This window comes from Heterocephalus glaber, unplaced genomic scaffold (assembly GCF_053883595.1).
Source record: "Heterocephalus glaber isolate CG9 unplaced genomic scaffold, H.glaber_assembly_v1.0 deba00000621, whole genome shotgun sequence".
NCBI lineage: Eukaryota > Metazoa > Chordata > Mammalia > Rodentia > Bathyergidae > Heterocephalus > Heterocephalus glaber.
The window spans coordinates 15,837,659-15,856,860 of record NW_028258153.1 but is presented as its reverse complement, the minus strand read 5'-3'; the positions used below and the strand labels follow the sequence as shown (position 1 = coordinate 15,856,860).

Genomic DNA, 19,202 nt, shown 5'->3' with positions numbered 1-19,202 from the left:
GTAACAAAGGCAGGGAAGTTGCAGAGAAGGTAGAATCCAATTTTATTCATGCTAGGAAACTGTCTTCATCCTGAGCCTTCTATTAGATGAGATAATAAATATCCCTAGACTTTAAACTAATTTGTGATGGATTGCCACACAGATAAAAACTGATTCTACTTCCCGCTTCTGAGAAAACCCTCAGGAACTTAGTCCAGTTCATTTTTCCAAACCAGTTTACATTTAGAAAGACAACAAGAGTTAATGCCTACAAAACTTTTATTTCTATAGTGACATATTCCATATTTGAAACAAATAAACACTAAAATTGATACTGGCTTTTTCAAAGTAGTTCTACTGGGAGGTAAGTTACATTTTTACAATGATTGTTAAGAAATACTTTTGTAAGAAGTAGGGAGATAGATTTTTCTCAAATGGGAAGGAGATCAATAGATGGAGAAAGGAAAGAGAGGAGAGAAGGGGATTAAAAAAGAATTAAGATGTGATATGCTGGGCCAAGGATTTAGCTCAGTGGTTTCAGCGCCTGCCTCGAAAGCGCAAGGTCCCAAGTTGATCCCCGGTACCAAAAAAATAAAATAAAATAAAATAAATAATAATAATAATAATTTTTAAAGTCTTCTTTCTTATCCTTCATTTCAAGAGTGACTTCTTAGAGAGAAGGCACAATACGATGGTTGAGTCCATTTTTTTCCCTAATCTTGCACTCATTCATTTTAAAATTATGTTTTGGTGTTCACTGAATTATTGGAACAAAAATCACTGGTAGAAAATAAAAGGAAATAAAGAATAGAGTACTCTAAAACAGACTGGGAGGACCTGAAGTTTGAAGAGACCTTTTGGGTGGTCCATTAAAGCTCTCACTTCATTCAGGTCTGTATTTTTGAATAACTCATTGCATGAACTCTTCAGAGGAAATGAAATGTTCTTTGGTTGAAAAGAGAAAAAAAGACAAACACTTTCCTAAAAGATTTTTCTGGGTGTTCTCCCTTTGTTTAACTTCTTATTTTTCTTACTGCTCGCACTTCCATCTTCTCTCCCCTAAAGGCTAAAATTGTTTCAAATTTGTGTGCTCTCTAACATCTGGGAGAAGGTCCTCCACACAGTAGAGACTCAACATGGTAAAGTTGTTTGTGTCTGCTTTGGGGGAGCAACTTTTTAGTCCCCTCTTTCATACTATCAGCACTTAAAATTCTCAACTTTTCCAGTCTTCACATTTTTGTCTTCCTTACCTTTTTTCACAAAACAAATTACATTAATGAGGACCCACCTCTATTTTTCAGTAATGGTTTTGTTTTTAATAGTATCAACTAAATAGAAGCATAGATATTCTTCACAGGAGAGAGAAGAGCAATGAGATAGGAAAGCCAAAGAAAGACCAGTCATTCGAGTTTCTGAAGAAAACCTGGAATTGCTGATTTATCTATTTATGTTACTTAAATTGTCCATGTCTTTGTTATATATTTACTTCACAATTTGACTGGTTAATAATGCCCAGGTAACTAATGATGGTCTCTGGTGATTGAAATTAAAAGAGAGCTATGTGCATTCTCTTTTCTACTTCAGATTTCTACTAGGTAGTAAGGAGTTAAAAAATATTCATTAGCAAACAGAAACAAAAAGTAACAATAATTGAGCTGGACAAGGAAAGTCTTAGTGGCACACAACCAAACTTCTTTCAGCAGCAATGTTTGAATAAAATATTTTGTTAAAGAAAATTTAGTCATATTCTTTCATTCTTCACTTTCCATTCTAGATCGGATTCTTGGCTTGTTTATAGAATGCATGTGCCTTATTGGAATAAAGAATTTCATTTTGTTTTTGGAAATATAGTATGAATACATTTAAAAACAAATTGTTTTCCTAATGAGGTGTCATATAGCTTCTTTAAAAATAGTCACATAGGTGGACTACGTCTGTGCGGCTGCGTGGGGCTCGGCCGCATGGACTGAAGGAGACTGAAGGTTCTCGGATGCCCAGAACCTGGAGGCCACACTGTGGACTTATTCTTAACAATGAGGGTGCTGGGGGGACCCTGATGTGGCACCAAATGAAATGAACAAAGCTCCACAGCCCGCAGGCACCCCCGCCCACCCCATCCCCTGGACTCCCACAGCTTGGTTTTCAGCCCCACCTGGCCTTCCCCTCTTGCTGAACTCTGGTCTCCCCCTCAGCCAGCATTTCCTCGGGGACAGACTGCACCAGTGGTGTTCAGTACGCCACAAGGGACCAAAATGAACATGCCTTCCCAGCCCCACCAGCACTTCTACCCTAGCCGGGCCCAGCCTCCCAGCAGTGCAGCTGCCCGAGTGCAGAGTGCAGCCCCTGCCTGCCCTGACCCAGCTGCCCATGTCTACCCTGCTGGATCCCAAGTAAAGATGATCCCTTCCCAGATCTCCTACTCAGCCTCCCAGGGGGCCTACTACATCCCTGGACAGGGGCGTTCCACATATGTTGTCCTGACACAACAGTACCCTGTGCAGCCAGGAGCCCCAAGCTTCTATCCGGGTGCAAGCCCTATTGAGTTTGGGACCTATGCTGGCGCCTACTACACAGTCCAAGGTGCACAGCAGTTTCCTGCTGGCATGGCCCCTGCCCCAGTTTTGATGAACCAGCCACCCCAAATTGCTCCTAAGAGGGAACGTAAAACTATCTGAATTCGAGATCCAAACCAAGGAGGGAAAGATATCATGGAGGAGATCATGTCTGGGGCACAACCTGCCTCCACACCCACCCCTCCCCAGACGGGAGGTGGTCTGGAGCCTTAAGCTAATGGGGAGATGCCCCAGGTCACTGTCATTGTCTGGCCAGATGACCGGGCTCAGGGAGCGCTCGTTGGGAGCCGGCCAGGATTTCCTGGCTCAGAGCACAGCCCTTCAGAGTCCCAGCCTTCATCACCGTCTCCAACCCCATCACCACCCCCAATCTTGGAACCAGGGTCTGAGCCTAATCTTGGAGTCCTCTCTCTTCCTGGGGACATTATCCCAATAGGGATGATACAAATGTCTGTAGAAGAATCAACTCCCATCTCCCATGAAACTGAGGAGCCATACTGCCTCTCTCCAGAACCTACTCCTCTTGCCAAACCCATACTGGAAGTAGAAGTGACACTTAGCAAACCAATTCTAGAATCTGAGTTCTCTTCCAGTGCACTCCAGATTCCTGCCCCCCTGGAATCTCACAAGGTAGAAGTTCCCGAGGCTAATGGCATAGTGCCATCTGAGGAGCTGGAGCCAGAGGTGGAGTCAAGCCCAGAGGTTGCCCCTGTTCTACCTGTGGCCTGCCCTTCAGAATCCCTCTAGCCTGTTGCTCCAATTGCCCAACCTGAGGAACTGCTCAATGGAGCCCCCTCGCCACCAGCTGTGAACTTGACCCCAGTCAGTGAGCCAGAGGAGCAGGCTGAAGAGGTTACTGTATCAGTGGCTTCCTCCGCCGTCCTCTCTGCCACTCCACCTATGACTCCTCCAGCTGCTTCTCCTCCTCAGGAGGAGGAAACGGAAGAAGAGGAGGAAGAGGAGGAGGAAGAGGAAGAAGGAAGAGAAGCCGAAGCTGAGAATGAGAAGGGTGGAGAGGATCTCTCTTCAGAGGGCACACCTGTCCCAGCCCACTTGTCCCTCCCCCCTTTGGAGGCGGCAATAGCCACCCAAGTGGCAGTATCTGTGCCAAAGAGGAGACAGAAAATTAAGGAGCTAAATAAGAAGGAGGCTGTGGGAAACCACCTAGATGCCTTCAAAGAGGCAAACCCAGCAGTACCAGAGGCGGAGAATCAGCCTCCCGTAGGCAACAACCCAGGCCCAGAGTCTGAGGGCACCAGCATGGCCCCATGGCCCGAGGAAGCAGAGGAGACCTGGGACTCCAAAGAGGACAAAATCCAGAATGCTGAGAACTTTCAGCCTGGGGAACAGAAGTACAATGACTATAAGTCAGATCAGTGGAAGCCACTAAACCTGGAGGAGAAAAAGTGTTACAACTGAGAGTTCCTGCTTGGCTTTCAGTTCATCTTTGCCAGTATGTAGAAGCCAGAAGGGTTGTCCCATATCACTGACATGGTACTGGACAAGGCCAGTAAGACACCGCTGTGGCCACTGGATCCCTCAAGACTACCCAGCATAAACTGTGGTCCAGACTTCACTCCATCCTTTGCCAACCTTGGCTGACCAGCCCTTAGCATTCATGGGCCCCCGAGGGGTGGGGCAGGTGGGAAGCTGCCCGAGGGCCACAGGCTGGCTTTGGGACCCACATGCTCTCAGCAGGGCCCCCGAAAAGAACCACGCAAGATTATTGCCACAGTGTTAATGACTGAAGATATAAAACTGAATAAAGCAGAGAAGGCCTGGAAACCCAGCAGCAAGCAGACAGCAGCTGATAAGGAACGAGGAGAAGAGGATGCTGATGGCACCAAGACCCAGGACCTATTCTGCAGGGTGTGCTCCATCCTGAATAAGCTCACACCCCAGATGTTCCAGCAGCTGATGGAGCAAGTGACACAGCTGGCCATTGACACTGAGGAACACCTGAAAGGAGTCAATGACCTCATCTTCGAGAAGGCCATTTCAGAGCCCAGCTTCTCTGTGGTCTACGCCAATGTGTGCCGCTGCCTCATGGTGCTGAAAATGCCCACTACCGAAAAGCCAACGGTGACTGTTAACTTCTGAAAACTGTTGTTGAATTGATGTCAGAAGGAATTTGAGAAAGACAAAATGATGATGAAGTTTTTGAGAAAAAGCAAAAAGAAATGGATGAAGCTCCTATGGCAGAGGAGCAGGGCCACCTGAAGGAGGAGTTAGAAGAGGTTTGGGACAGGGCCCGACAGCACTCTTTAGGGAACATCAAGTTTATCGGCGAGTTGTTCAAGCTCAAGATGTTAACCCAGGTGATTATGCATGACTGCGTGGTCAAACTACTAAAGAACCACGATGAGGAATCCCTGGAATGCCTCTGCCGCCTGCTCACCACCATTGACAAAGACCTGGACTTTGCAAAAGCCAAGCCACGAATGGATCAGTATTTCAACCAGATGGAAAAAATCATTAAAGAAAAGAAGACGTCATCTCGCATCCGCTTTATGCTACAGGATGTGCTGGATCTGGGACAGAGCAATTGGGTACCACGCCACGGAGATCAGGGTCCCAAGACCATTGATCAGATCCACAAGGAGGCCGAGATGGAGGAGCATCACGAACATATCAAAGTGCAGCAGCTCATGGCCAAGGGCAGCGACAAGCGTCGGAGAGGCCCTCCAGGCCCACCCATTAGTCGTGACCTCCCACTTGTGGACCACGGCGGCTGGAGCACAGTCCCCATCAGCAAAGGCAGCCACCCCATTGACACCTCACAACTCACCAAGATCACAAAGCCTGGCTCCATTGATTCCAACAATCAGCTTTTTGCACCAGGAGGACGACTGAGCTGGGGCAAAGGTAGCAGTGGGGGCTCAGGAGCCAAGCTCTCCAATGCAGCATCAGAACCTGCTCATCCAGCTACCAGTACCTTGAATCGCTTCTCAGCTCTTCAACAGGCAGTACCTACAGAGAGCACAGATAACAGACCTGTGGTGCAGAGGAGTAGCTTGAGCCGGGAACGAAGTGAGAAAGCTGGGGACTGGGGAGACCGAGTAGAGCGGAGGGAACAGGGTAGCGACCGTGGGGACCGATCAGATCGTGCACAGACACCTGCCCCCAAGCGAAGCTTCAGCAAAGAAGTGGAAGAGCAGAGTAGAGAGCGGCCTTCCCAGCCTGAGGGATTGCACAAGGCCTCGAGCCTCAGGGAAGATCTCGACCAGGGCCAGGACACTGTGAAGCGGGAAGCCACCCTCCCCCCAGTGAGCCCCCTGAAGGCTGCACTCTCTGAGGAGGAGCTGGAGAAGAAGTCCAAGACCATCACTGAGGAGTATCTCCATCTCAACGACATGAAGGAAGCAGTGCAGTGTGTACGGGAGCTGGCCTCGCCCTCCCTGCTCTTCATTCATCTTTGTGCGGCACGGCGTCGAGTCCACGCTGGAGCGCAGCACCATCGCTAGAGAGCACATGGGGAAGCTGCTCCACAGGCTGCTGTGTGCCGGGCACCTTTCCATCGTCCAGCACTACCAAGGGCTGTAATCCTGGAATTGGCGGAGGACATGGAGATTGACATCCCCCATGTGTGGCTTTATCTGGCAGAACTGGTAACAGCCATTCTGCAGGAAGGTGGGGTGCCCATGAGAGAACTATTCAGGGTGATTACAAAGCCTCTGAGACCTTTGGGCAAAGCTACGTCCCTCTTATTGGAGATCCTGGGGCTCCTATGCAAAAGCATGGGTCCCAAAAAGGTGGGAATGCTATGGCGAGAGGCTGAACTCAGCTGGAAGGAGTTTCTGCCTGAAGGCCAAGATGTTAATGCATTCATTGCTGAACAGAAGGTGGAGTATACTCTGGGAGAGGAGTCGGATGCCCCTGGGCAGAGGGCAGTCCCCTTAGAGGAGCTGAGCAAGCAGCTGGAGAAGCTGCTGCAGGAGGGCAACAGTAATCAACGGGTGCTCGACTGGATAGAAGCCAATCTGAGTGGGCAGCAGATAGCATCCAACACATTAGTTCACGCCCTCATGACAGCTGTCTGCTATTCTGCAGTTATCTTTGGGACTCCTCTCCCAGTGGATGTTGCGGTGCTGAAAGCGCGAGCACGACTGCCACAGAAGTACCTGTGTGATGAACAGAAGGAGGTACCAGCGCTCTATGCCCTCCAGGCCCTTGTGGTGACCTTGGAGCAGCCCCCCAACCTGCTTCGGATGTTCTTCGATGCGCTGTATGATGAGGACGTGGTGAAGGAGGAAGCAGTCTACAGCTGGGAGAGCAGCAAGAACCCCCCTGAGCAGCTGGGCAAGGGCATGGCCCTTAAATCTGTCACAGCCTTCTTCAACTGGCTTCGGGAGGCTGAGGAGGAGGAGTCTGACCACAACTGAGGGAGGGTGGGGCTGGGGACATGAGCCCCATGGACGCCAATGGCCCGGCCAGCCGTCTGGCCTGCAGGGGGCAGCAGGTGCCTGTAGTGTGATGAGTCTGAGCTAATAAAGTGGCTTGAAGAGGCAGGATGGCTTGGGGCTGCCTGGGGCCCCCTCCAGGATGCTGCCAGGTGTCCCTCTCCTTCCCCAGGGGCACAGAGATATATTATATATAAAGTCTTGAAATTTGGTGTGTCTTGAGGGGGGGCGGGCACTAAGCCCTGCCCCTGAGGTCCTTTTTTATTTTCTGAAAATCACTCTTGGGACTGCTGTCCTCGCTGCTGGGGGCATATGCCCCAGCCCCTGCACCACCCCTGCTGCTGCCTGGGCAGGGGAAGGGGGGGCACGGTGCCTGTAATTATTAAACATGAATTCGATTTTTAAAAATAGTCACATAAAGTAGTCATCGGCCGGGGATTTAGCTCAGTGGTGCTGCCACCTACCTCACAAGCACAAGGTACTGAGTTTGATTCCCTGTACTGCAAAAAAATAAAAATAATGAAATAGTCATATATACATATATATTATATATATGCAAAATATATATACCTCATATGAATGCCCTTATCAATATTTTCAGCTATTTCCCTTGTTACTTGTTGCTACATCTAAGATGTGTGTTACCATTTAGACTGCAAAATCTTGTTCAACCCATCTTCCTTATAAAGATTTTTTGAACTAAATCTCCCTAACATTTTTTAAATTCCACTTTCGGTTTCCAAATTCATATCCCTTCCATGTTTGGGTAGATATTTATGTGTATGTTAATCAGTTATTAACTCTTCAAGAAATTGAGTATGTTGCTTTCAACATCTAATATTTTGGCAAAGAATGCACTTACAAAAGTTCTTTATCAACAGACTTGTATAAATTGTTTGATTTCTTTAGCTTCTTTTATACAATGTTTGATACACATGTTGATTTTTATAGATTGTTAACTGTTTTCTTACCATTAATTAACTGGTCTAATACTTTCTTTTTGGCAGAAAAAAAAGTGCCTATTTTAGTACTCTAATCTTAAAAATAGGAAAGCTAAAAGAGGTTATGTAATTTCCAAATTACATAGTGAGAGCTACATAGTGGAGTGGATTTGAATTTAGATCTGTTTTATGACAATAAACTTGAACTTAGCTAGCATGACATATTGTATCCTCAAGGAAACAAAGGTTTTGACTTCTGGGGAAAATATGAGACTAGGACTAACTCAAAGGGCAAGAAAATATTTTAAAAATTTTACCCAAAAAATTGAATAACCTGGAGGCACAGTTACAGGCAGAATTACATTTTAATGAAACTGAAAGTCAGAAGTCAGAAGCCAGCTACTCCCAAAGTGATGTATAACCTAATTATTGTTCATGACCTCTCTGCCTGAGCTTCTTGGTCCTTACAATAAAGCAGAGGAATAGATGAACTTGAGAGTTATCTGTAACTAAGAATGTCTGGACTATATGAAGATCAAATTCTGATATGAGTGAAAACTCTTCTTTTCTAAATGTTTTCTACATGTTCTTTAAAAGATTTATTTAAACTCACGTTCAAAGTTCAAGAAAATATAGACTAAAAGTTGCTAAATAATATTAAAGCAAGTAATTTTCCAGAATCAGCAAATTTATACACTAAGCCACCTTAGATATTTTTAAGTTGTATTTCACGTGTCAAAAATGATTATTCTTTTTTTTTTTTTTTTGGTACCAGGGATCGAACTCCGGTCCTTGCACTTGAGCAGCAGGTGGCAAAACTGCTGAGCTAAATCCCTGGCCAAAAATGATTATTCTTTTCATACCCACATTCATTATTTTTATCACTTAGCTGCATACATTTATCTCTAGGTTAGTTAAAACATTGTGCTAATTTGATTTTTAGCAGCTTAGAGACAAAGAAATATCCAAATTAAAAAGCCAGGTTGCACTTAAACTTCCCTTGAACTTTTTATATTGACCTTTTCATATTGCTGATGTTTGAAAATAAATTCATTAGCCTTGGAATTTCTCTCACTTGCAAAGATACCCAAGATATCCTGCTTCCCTAGGACACTTTGACTTTAATATATGACAGAGAATAATGTTATATTATACTGGGATAGCTAAATCAGCTCAGCTTCTATTTCCTTTAGAGTAGTAATGCACATCCAGAAAACACATTGCAGGCAGAAATAGGAATAACATACAGGTGTACTATTATTTCATGACACAGCAAACAGAACAATACATCTGACCTATCTTTAAAATCACTATGTCTACAATCAATCTCAACTGGCTATAATGATTTAATATGACTAAATTTTAATTTAAAATATATGAATGATACCAGAAGTACAATTCTTCTTAGGCATTGCGTGAAATACTAAAGTCTTTCACTCTCTCTGCTCTCTCTCTCTCCCTCCCTCCCTCTCCCCCTCCCCTCTCTCTGACATCAATAGTTAAGGAGCTGTCTTGAGGAAACATTAATTCACTACTGGGAATTAGTAATAATTCTTCTCTTTAGGCAATATTTCTTTACCTGTATTCAACCTCAGGGTTTCTTTCATCTGTTGTGTCTATCAGGTCAGCTCATAAGCCTATTGAAGGATGTTTTTCATCTTCATGTCACATGTTTATTTCCTAGAATTTCTATTTCAAATTTGTTTGTAGTTTTTCTTCTCTTTGGTGAAACTCTCATTCTTTTCTTAGCTATTCTACTGTTCTTATATGTCAATATAAGGACCTTTTTCTTCCATTCTGTAGGCTGTGTTTTCAATCTTTTGTTTACTTTGCTGTTTTGAAACTTTTTCATTTGATTTAATCCAATTTATCAATTTTTCTATTACTTCCTGAGCTATTGGAATCTTATTCCAGAAGCCTATATCTTAAAATGATTCCAGCAATTTCAAAGTTGCAGGTCCAACATTTGAGTTTATCTTTGTATAAAGTGAGCTACAGGAATCTTAGGTTTCATCTTTTCTGTTTAGATATTCAGTTTACCTGCCCCCATTTACTGAGAGACTTTTCTCCAACATCTATTATGGTACCTTCATTAACAATCAGATGGCTGTAACTGTGTGTTTATTTCTGTATCCTTCAATTTATTATGCTATTCTACATGTCTATTTTTGTGCCAGTATCAAGCTGTTTTAGCATAGTTTTAATTGAGCATTGTGATACTTTCAACATTACTCTTTTTCCTCAGGGTTGATTTGGGTATTTGGAATCTATTTGTGTATCTTATCAATTTTAGAGTCTTTTTTTCTAACACTCTGAAGAATATCATTAGCATTTTCCTGGAGATTTTATTGAATCTATAGATTACTTTCAGTAATATGCCCATTTTAAAAATATGGATTCTGCCGATCCATGGACATTGATGGTCATTCATTTTGTAGAGTCTATAGGACTTTGTAATTTTGTTGCTCCAGGCTAGTGGGGACAGAATATTAGATGGTGGCACATACGTTTCCTCAAACAATATCTTCTAACTGGATAGAATGCCACAGAATCTCACTTAACACATTTTCAAGTAAGAATAGCAAATTTGTAACTACTGTACTTTTATCTAACATTTTTTATGTCTATGAAATTTAAAACTTCAGCTCATCCTTCTCTCCAAACTTTGTACATAAATATTCAGTGTCAGCTCAATTTTTTTAAAGCATTAAATATTTGTGTCCTCCAAAAGTCCTATGCAAAAACTATTTCAGTTTTATTATCTCCACTCTTATTTCTAATATTTTTAGTTTAAGTCTACTCTATTTCTTTACCGATTTTCTATCTAGACTTCTATATATTATTGAAAATAGACTATTAAAGTCTCCTATAATTGTATTGCTGTTAATTTGTTCCTTCAAATTCGTCGGTATTTGGTTTATATATCAAGGTGCTCTGTTGTTAATTCCAAAAACATTTACAATGGTTACATATTCTTTCTTAATTGATACTTTTGTCATTATATTTATCTTTTTCTCTATTGGCAGTTTCTGAGTTAAGGTCTATTTTGTATGACATAAGTATAGCAAATTCTTATTTCTGTTGATAACTATTTGCATGGTATATCTTCTTCTGTTTCCATTAACTCATATGTGTTCTTAAATCTAAAATGAGTCTCCTATAGACTATAAATCAATCTCATTTTTTATCCACTCATGCCTATTAAGACTTTTGATTGAGGAGTTCTATTCATTTGCAATTAACTAATCATTGATAGGTGAGGATTTACTATGTCATTTTGTGGATAATTTTCTCTTTTGCTAGTATTTTTCTCTCTCTTGTCTTAATTTTTATTCCATTATTTTCTATAATGATTTGCTTTGATTTTTTTCTTTTCATCAGCTGAGTAACTGGTATAGGCTTTGTGGTTGTCACAGGCTTGCATATAATATTTTAGGATTATGTATATTTTAAGGTAATAATTTGAATTCATTTACATATGAAAACTCAACACTTAGTCCTCTACCCACTTGCTTTGTTTTCTTGAAGTCAGAGTTTACCACTCTTAATATTGTGTACTCTTTCACAATTTTTTGTTATTATATTAATTTAGAATATTTTTGTCTAACTTTTATATTAATGTTAAAATCATTTTAGTACTAATGCACTATTACAAAATTCTATACTTTACTACATATCTAAATTTACTCATGAGATATATGATTTCACATTGTTGTTTAGCATGTTTTTATTTTAATTTGAAGAATTTTCTTCACTTTTTTGTAAGGAAATTATATATGGACAAAGGTTCTCATATTGTTGGCTTAGAAAATAATTTATCTCTTCTTCATTTTACAGGGCAATTTTTTCAGATATAGAATTCTGTTTGGCAATTATTTTATTATTTCAGAATATTGAATATATCATTCCATTCTCTCCTGGACTGTAAGATTTCATCTAGGATATTTATTGGTAGTTTTATGGGGGCTCACTTATAAATGTTGGGTGACAGAAAAAGTCACAAACTAGGAGAAATTTTTCCAACTATACATCTGATAAGGAATAAATATCCAAACTATATAAGGAACAACTCAGTAGCAATAAAATTCAATGGCAATTAAAACTTAATTTCAAAAAACCCTGATTTAAAAATAGGCAAGGGACTTGAATAAACATTTCTCAAAAGAAGTCATATAAATAGCCAACCGGTCCATGAAAAAATATTCAACATCAGTAATCAGGGGAATAAATGCAAATTAAATCATCAATGAGATATCACTTCATACCAATTAGAATGGATCTTATCAAAAAGATGAATGATAACAAATGTTGATGAGGATGTGGAGAAAAGAGAACATTTGTAGCTTATTACTAGAAATGTAAATTAGTGTAGTCACTGTGAAAAATGGGATGGAAGTATCTCAAAAGACTAAAATTTGAACTGCCAAAAGATCTAGCTATCCCACTTCTGAGTATATATCCAGAGGAGCTGAAATCAGTAAATTGAAAGGATATCTGTATTTTTGTGTTTATTGTGCCATTATTCACAATAACCAATAAACCAAATCAACCACTGTGTTCATCAACAGATGAGTGGAGGATATATATATATATATATATATATATATATATACACATATATATATATATAGAGAGAGAGAGAGAGTATATATATATATATATATCTGTATATTCAACCATTAAACTAACCATTAAACTGAAATATCCTGCCATATATGGTAACATGAATGAATGTAGAGGAGATTAAGCTAAGGAAAATAAACCGGGGCACAAAAAGACAAAAATTGCATGGTGTCAATTTTGTAGAACCTAAAGAAATAATGAACCAAATTAGAATGAAATAATGAACCAAAGTAGAATGATGGTTACTAGAAGCTAGAGTGGTGGGAGGGGTGGGAAAGAAGGCAAAGGAGCTATTGATCAAGGAGTACAAAGTCTCAGGAAGTCAAGATAAATAAACTTTAAGATTTATTGCCTTTATGGGTGACTGGCCAATAATAACGTATTGTATATGTCAACATGACTAAGACAGTGAATTTCAAATGTGTCACCAGAAAAAAATATATGAATAACAACATAAATTACCTCAATTTAACCAGTCTGCATTGTAAACATCTATAAGAATAGCACATTGTATCCTTTAAATGCATACAATAATTACTGACAATCAAAAACAGTATTAATGATATAAAATTATTTTTAAATTCTCCTTTCATCCTTGACTCTTGATCATTTGATTATAAAGTATCTTGGTAAAGTCTTCTTTGGGTTGATCCCTATGTCATATTTTTTAACTTCATGTATCTGAATATTGATTTCTACAGTTTGAGAAGATTTCAACTATTAATTCTTTCAACAAGTTTTATCAACTTATTCTTTGATTTCTTGTTGAATATGATAGTATGTAATATTACTTTATTTGTTAGGGTAAAATATGCTCTGTAAACTTTCTTTACCTATTTTTCATTCTTTTTACTCATTGGATTATTTCAAACAATTTGTCCTTGAGTTTGCTTACTTTTTCATCCAACCATGCTGTTGAAGACTTGAGGTATAGGTTATTGGTAGAATGCTTCTCTAGCATGTTTAAGGTCTCAGATTTAATCTGCAGCACTGCAAACACAAACAAACAAAAATTGTTGTTGAAATTTTCTATTGTGCTTTTCATTTCATGCATTGTATTCTTCAGGTCCAGAATTTTAGATCATTTTCATTACAGACAGTCCTCTGAATGACAATGGATTAACTCATGATTTTTCAGTTTCATAATGGTGTGAAAGTAACATATATTTAGTTAAAACTCTACTTTGAGCTTTAATATTTTCCCAGATTAATCATATGTGATGTGACACTCTCTCATGATACCAGACATTAGCTCCTAGTTAGTCTTGCAGTCATGAGAGTAATCAACTGACTCTCCACAATGTATTCTGTTGACAATATGATTTATTTTTATGTCTGGAGTAGTATTTAGTAAATTACTTGAGATATTCTCTACTTTATTATAAATTTGGCTTTATGTTAGATGATTTTATCCAACACTAGGCTAATATAACTATTCAGAGCACATTTAAGGTATGCTAAAGTTATGATGATTAGTAGGCTAGGTGTATTAAATGCAAATGATAGCAACTCATCATGGTTTTCGTTGGACATTAACACCATCATAAATTAAGGTGCATCTATATTCATATCTCTTTATTGAACTTGAAATTTTAATTTTGTTTATATACTGTTTTTGTGATTTAATTATTTGTGTTCTTTTGTATCTCACTAAGCTTCTTTTAAAATCTGGTTTGAATTAGTTTAACAATTCACAATCTTCATTTCATTGGGTTTGATTACTGAAGAGTTATTATGTTGCATTGTTGGTGCCATGTTTTCCTGTTTTTTTCATATTCTTTGTTGTCTTGTGTTTTTCTTACATTAGAAGAATCAGATGATTCTTCCAGTGTGGCCTAGGCAGGGAAAACTCTCCTTCCTGGGAAGAGTAGGTGAGGTTCATGGTGGTTCTAGTTTTTTTTAATCTGTGTCCAATAATGCAGAGGTACACAGGTTCTAGGAGCATGTGAGGATCAGACAGGATGGCGTATGTGGAAGCAGTGATATGATGGGGTTATACCCTTAGCTTTGGAAGTAATCTGGCTCATTGGTCTTATGTGTACAGCTGTATTGGGAGCCTGCTCCAGTAGACACCTGATAGTGTGTGTGATGACACCAATAAGCAACATGGCCTGTGACAGGCACACTCTCCATAGATGGTGTCTATTCTGAGGTATGGACATGTGCCAACTCATTGGTGCTCTAATTCCAGAAGCTCTAACTCCAATGGTAGCAAGAGATCCTTAGCATCTCTGACAGGAAATGCAGCTTTGGATCCATGTCAATAACATCCATGAGTCCTCTGCAGTGGTAGTTAGGGGTGCTGGGGTCATTACTGTCAATGACTGCTGAGGTCACCCTAGTGCATGTATCAAAATAGGAAAAATGTTTTCTGTCATTTTTATTAGCCATCTCCAGTCTCAGGGATCTTCTTATTTTGCTGCAGCCCATTAACTACACTCAGGGTTTCTGCTAAGGGTGTCCTTTTCCATAGATTGTTCACTATACCATTGTTTTTGTTTTAGATGAGAATTGGAATTTCCCTACTCTGCAATCATTTCCTAATCTTTGTTTAATAGATATTTGTGGACCAATGAAGAAAATAAAAATATCTTATAACAACTATTTTCCATGTGCTTTTTACAAAATCCTGATGAAAGGAAAATTAATGGATGATTAAGCTCCATGATTCATCTGTATTTTTTTCTTATCTGAAAATAATGTCCCTTTTCACTGACTGATCCAATTCTGTTCCATGAATCATTTTACTTTTTATGAGTTCATCATTTCTTTGCTTTTTTTTCCCTTTCACCCAATTTCAATAAAATTAATAAAGCTATTTCAAACGAAATGAACATGTAAGTAGAACAATTCAAAGCAAAACAAAAACTTTTGCTAATGTGGGTTGAGCTATATATGAAATTACTATTTTTACACCATTCTGTTTTTCTTCATATTGATAATGTAGAGATTATTCAAAATGTCTGGACTAATACCTATGTGTTTGATTTATGTGCGTGTTTATGTGTATGTGTGTGTGTAGATAACTTCTTTTATTTTCAAATATTGTATTGTTGATATGAAAATTGAAAAGTAAAGCAAAATACAAAAAGATAGTACAATTGACTAATCCTATCATTGAGAAACAATCATTATTTACATTTTGTTATTGTATATATTTCAATTGTTTAAAATATTTTATTTCTTAATTATTTTTTCAAAAATAAGATTATATTTTTAACCAAATATGTGCATACTTTTTGACCTCAGGATAGTGAGAATGACAGGAAAGATAAGAAGTCCGAGAATAGTTCTTTGGCTACTCCAGTGTATGATGTCAGAGAAATGAGAGGAAGCCATCAAGGAGAAAGTGTTATCCTGGATGCCAAGAAAAAGAAGCATTTCAAATTGTGTCAAACATGTTATCCGATATACTCCGAGTCATATGAGGATGCCATGGACCTTATTAAAATCAACTTCTTTTTGAGTAAATGAAAAATACTATCAAATATTATACCATGAATTTTTAAATTGTACTTCTTGGAATTCTTTATCGAGGCAAGCAGAGGACAAATATGATGATGCCTGACATGTGCTATTGAGAAATCATTCTGACAGTGATTTTAATGTCATTGAATTTCTGGATCATTTAATTTGGTAATTTATGTGAGGATAGAATGAGATGGGAAGAAAAGAAGCATTGGCTACAATTTTACTACACTATAAATACTCTAATCTTGTCCAGAGAATATTGAGTGACTTTTATCAACTAGTTGTGTCAACAAAGTAAATCAGATAACATCAAATTACATAGATAAATCTCTAGAGATTAAATTTCAACCATTTTCAATATTCTATTCTCAAAGGAAACAAGCATCCATTTTAGTTGAAATTCACCTTTCTAATGTGGCTCAGAAAGACATTAACATACTGAATGCTAATATTTCAAAAAGTAATTCTCTAAAACAATTTTCTGGAATTCAACATTAAGTGATTATTTTAGCTTTTAATTAATTTGATTGTGACAATTTGATAGATTTAGACAATTTTCAGCCTTCTCACAGTTGATTCGTCATACCCTTTGACAGAGAGTTCTTCCCACACAGAATTTCAGACATAGGGGCATCAGTTGAACAAATAAAATTAATAACACACAGCCTTCAATTTCATGTTTAAATACTTTTAAAAGAGTTTTTAATGACTTTGAAATAATAAAAAAGTGGAAAATTATTATTATTATTATTATGAAGAACAAGAGATCAAAATACTTCAGTCAAGTCTTCAGAAAAATGACCACAGAGACAGGAGATAAGGAAAAGGAATGAGAAGAACTAAAAAGGGAACTTATTCAAGGAATTTTTAATGCCTTATGTAGAAATATCTGTTATGAGTAGTCTTACTTCCATTCCAGTCTTCCTTTCTAAAAAGTTACCCTTAAGCATGTTTAGAATTCTTTAGAAAGTCAAATAAAGTTGTTATTCACCTATTTTTCAACACATTCTAGAATCTCATAAGTTTAGGGAGTGAGAAAAATAGAGATTTGTGATACTCTGAACCTGTTTCACAGAGCCATCCCATTAGCCATAGATTTCAGGCCTATCTCAATTTACAGACCTGGTAGTGCATTCAGTCTCAAAAGAGATTCATTAAACACAGAAAAGTTCATATGCTGTGGTCTGAATGTGTCACTCAAAATGCGTATGTTGAAATATAATGGCCAAAGTGACAGTAGTAAAAGGTGATGTCATTAGAAGTTGATTGAAGAATGGGAGTAGATACAGTCTTCATGGATGAAATCAAGATTCTCATAAAATGGCTTGAGGAAATTGATCTGTTGCCTTCTGCTCATCACCCGTCTGGCATGGACGGGAAACTACAGTGTTCAAGACAGCATCTTAAAGCAGAGGTCAGGTCTTAGTAAAACACTGAATTTGAACTTCTACCCTCCAAAACTGTGAGAAATTAGTGTCTGTTCAATTATAAAATCCCCAGTCTCAGGCTTTTGATTATAGTATCGTCAAATCACCAACAGACTAAAACAGCATTTTTGGTAGATATGTATACATTAATTTTCACATTATAATATTTCAAAACAAATCAATTCCAACTATTAAAGGGAAAAATATATTTTTGTAGACACAGAAATTTTATCTAGATATAAATATTGAGTGATATCTTACATAGAAAATATTTAAAACTAGCTTGGGTTACACAAACAATTGGTAGAGAAAAAATATGGAAGGTAGCTTGTTTTTCAAAATATTTTTATGCCAAAAATAAGTTCAAACATTTTGAAGTGTAGTTATCTGCTTCAGAACATGACATTGCTTGAAGGTTAATTTTTTATGCAAAAACTTTATGTTGAATTTTCTAGCTTTTGCTTGGTACTATAGACAATTAGAAAGAACGTTTCTCCCAGATTTACAAAAAAGACAAATTTAAACTGACTACAACTTGATGAATTTACATGATCCCATGAACAAGTTTGAAGAATCAGGGCAACTAATTAATGTTAAATCTGGGGAGAAACATGCTTCTGTAGGGATAGTCTGAATTTCATGGGAGTACTTGCTCACCTGGAGCCAAGATAGTCATGTCTAATTTGGTAAAAAGTATTCAGCAAGAACTGTTGGCAAATTAAGAGGCAGAATGCACATTGGTAAGAAATTGTGAAGCCCTATGCCCATAATTATGGAGAAGGGATTCCAACACTATTGCAAACTCTGGCTTCTATGTATGAGGAAGGGATTCTATCATTATCAAAAGTTTAGGTGTGCTTTCTACAAGTTCCTCTGTGTACAAGGGGCACAGGCCTGAAACAGAAAATTCTATAGAATGATAGGAAACATTATTTGGGATCTTCACCTCAACCTCCTTTAAAGAACAAAATCCTTAATGTGTTGGGAAGAAGGTTAAAAAGTAAAATCAAAGAAACAATAATAAAACTATAGCTCTTGTAGACCTAGCAAAAACTTGTTAAGGTTAGGAGAAAAGAACAATAAAAAAATTTTAAATTTCACTCTACTTCCAAATAAAGAGTTTCTCAGCTTTGGCACTATGGTCCTTTTGAGACATAGTAATATTTTTGTGGCGACTACATCAGGATTTTTGGTTTCTGTCCACTAGAATCCAGTAGCATCTCCCAGTTGTGACAAAAAAAATTGTTGTCAGATATTACCAACTATTCCCTGAGGAAAAAAATGAGCCAGTTGTTAACTGCTGTCAGAGAGAAAGGGTGGGAATATGTCCTGGCCCCAGAACTATAGTTGAAGAACTAAATTTCTGATACCCATGGACACATTGTCTACCTGAGACTAAGGCTAAATAAGAACAGTTGAGACTCCCACACCTCTACTCCATCAGTATACTAACAAGTCTTGAGCTGAGTAATAATTGAAAACTGTTAGAAGAACAGTGGTAAAAGTGGCAAGTGGCACAAAAGTGGCACAAGTCATCTATTCTCTGAGGCACACAGCAGGGAAAGGAACTGAAACTGAAGGTGAAGCATATGCTGAGAAAAACCCTCTAGAAAATCATACCCCAGCCTAAACATCAAGTGTCAGTACAGAAATGCGTAGCTTATACATTAAGAACAATCATAGTGAAATAACGTGTCAGTATTACTAGATTAATATGCTAAATGCATAACAGAAAGCTATGCACATTTTCTGGCAATACCTCATTTATTTCACACCATTGTTCTCTGT

At 38.6% G+C, this 19,202-nt stretch overlaps 1 pseudogene; it reads left to right on the top strand.

Moving 5' to 3' along the window:
- Positions 1-2,025: 2,025 nt before the first annotated feature.
- LOC101703844 (eukaryotic translation initiation factor 4 gamma 1-like) lies at positions 2,026-6,977 on the top strand (annotated as a pseudogene).
- Positions 6,978-19,202: the final 12,225 nt, after the last annotated feature.